Source organism: Brassica oleracea, chromosome C3, assembly GCF_000695525.1.
Source record: "Brassica oleracea var. oleracea cultivar TO1000 chromosome C3, BOL, whole genome shotgun sequence".
NCBI lineage: Eukaryota > Viridiplantae > Streptophyta > Magnoliopsida > Brassicales > Brassicaceae > Brassica > Brassica oleracea.
In genome coordinates this window covers 20840390-20843307 of record NC_027750.1, presented here as the reverse complement: position 1 = coordinate 20843307, position 2918 = coordinate 20840390, and positions in this window count along the sequence as shown.

Sequence of the window (2918 nt, the reverse complement as noted above, 5' to 3'; positions counted from 1 at the left end):
TTTTTGTATCTTAGCTCTTTTTTAATTTTATATTATTAAAAGATATTAAACAACCAAATTAACCATATAATAAAAAAAATTAAATTATGTTATATTTTGAACCTTTAAAATAACTACAAATTACTAAAATCGTTAAATGTCTCACACTAAAATGTTGTGATCAATGGTTTAACTTTTTTGATAATAACAAGATACAAATAATCATAAATTGTATGAATATAAAGTTCCATTTACTATACATTCATATTATATATTAATATAGTTTAAAATTAAACTATATAACATAAAAAATACTTAAATATATGATAATTTCTAAATTTATATTGACAAAGTATTGAAACTTTAAAATTTTAATTTTGAAATTTGCATCCAAAAAATTGTACATTAGAATTTTTTTTTTATCATATGAGTATGAATTTTCAATAATAAATATTTATTTTAAAATATACTATATATTTATCTCCATGTTATTGAAATTTAGTTATATACCATATAAAATAAATAAATGATTGTTTTAATTTATTTATCAAAAAAGTATCGTAATAAACAAGATGTGTTGTTTTAATTTATGTGTTTACTCTAATTTCTATAATATTATTTGAAAAGTCAGTTTTCTATGTGTCGAATTCACGTTAACTCTCACTATGGTCGATTACACTGATACCCTCAATAAATTAAAAATATTTCATTTAAATACTATTATTGATTTTTCATTTAGTTTCTTTTTTAAAATTTTCCAAATAACATATATAATAAAAAATAAATATTTATAAAGTTTTAAAAGCAAATTTAAAAACGAAAAAAAAAATATATATATATATATATATATGATTTCATTAAAAAGAAAGTTCAGAAAAAGTAACATTCCATTTAAAAAATATTTATAAATAACATAAAATATATTTTTGAAGTAATAAAATAGTTTCTTTATATCTATATTTTCTTATATGAAAAATATATATTTGTATATAATGTGAATACCAAAGCAAATCAAGTAATTACATAATATTTCAAAATAGCATAACACTATATACTTTAACGAGTGAGATATATTTTATCATTATTAAAATTATATGGTTTCTTAATATATAGTTTGCTTTTAAAATTTTATGTTTGTAGAACTTAATATATAATCAAGATACCAAAGCAAATCTGAATTCTCATTTTAAGATTATTTAAAATAAATTTCAATTTACCGTTCAATAAATCTAAGGCAAAAAATTATTTAGAATTTATAAAATATTTTAATTATTGTAAATATTGATATGTGTTCTTGAACTTCCAAAAATGTATGAGTTACTTATGTATGTACTTATATATGCATGAGACTTTAGAGAATTATCGTTATATTAATTTATGTAATTTAGAATCAGACACTTTAGTTTATTTTTTATTTTATTCTAATCACAATATATCTTAAGGTATACATAATTTTCGTAAAATATATTTACATATTTAAGATAACAACCAACCTAAATACAAATAAAAAAATTAATGAAAATTTTAATATATTTAGAATAAAACATTTAATAGTTGAATTCAGAAAAATAGATGCAATCGAATATATCCAAATGATAACAAAATCGACTGTAAAAAACCGACTAGATATGGCATATCTAAAATAATATGTCTAACTAAAGTAATATAATATTATTAATATAAGTTTTGCACACAAATTAAAAATTAATTTAAAATTAAAAATAAATAGCAATCAATTATTATAATATATTTACTTTATAAGTATTTATATCCGTACATGCGCACGGAAAAATCACCTAGTTTAATTATATACATAATACATAAATAAATACAAATAATAATGTATAAAAATTATTTTTATATATAACATTAATCCCGCGTACTCTTAATCTAGTCTGATTTTACAATACAATACATAAGTCAAAATTAATTTTGAATAAAATGAATCCAATCGTGAAGAAACGGAAAATTGTGTTAAAGGCCCACAAAAGAAAACACAATTGGATCACACCATAGGCCCAAATATTTAAACATAAGAAAATCCTAGAGAATTTCTCCATTTTTAAACCTACAAAAGGAAAAATAAATTAGTCAACAATTGCTTATTTTACTTCTTTTTTTTTCTAAAATAAAGAATGAGTGTTTTTCAAAACCAACCTACAATTTCTAGTTAAACCCAAAACCAACCTCTTTTTTGTCATTACTATTCATCAATAAAATTTTCATACTATCCCTATGTTTTTGAATTATTCACAAAATTGTCTTTTTTATTTAATTTTTTTATTAATTTCGAAATTAACAAAAAACCAAATACACCCTAACCATTTATTCTTATTTACAAAAATGCCATCATCATCAATTTTTCCAACCAACTTGAACCACCATTTTTTAGCTCTAAAGCTCAAGAATTCAATTTTCAACCACTTTTTTTCTCATTCTAACCCAAAAAACTTCATTTCCTCTCATCTCCTCTACATTTCCATCTAAAAAACTCTCATAACTTTCATTTTCATAATCACAAACTTCATGTTTTCGAGTTTCTTCATTAGTGAATAGTCAAAGATGTTTTTTTTTTCTCATATTTGGAGTTTAGACGGTTGAAAAGGTTGGAAACGAGCTTTACACAGGAAAAAAGTAACTATTTACATGGTTTTCGTTCTTTTTCAGATCTGTGTCGCAACGGTAGACTGTTTTGTATGTCTACGCCTCTGTGGAGACTTACGATGCAGTCTATTTGTCAACGCACGGGTTAGTTTTGCAATTGACTAAACAATTTTTTTTTCTAAAGCAGACTTCCCCAGTAGTCTATGTCTTTACCTTTGACAACGAAAATAAAATTTTCGGTAGACTTACTAAGACGTTTACCTAAAAGAGGCTAGTTTTTCATTTGACCGAACTTTTGACTTTTCAAAATAGACTTCAACGGAAGTCTACAAAAT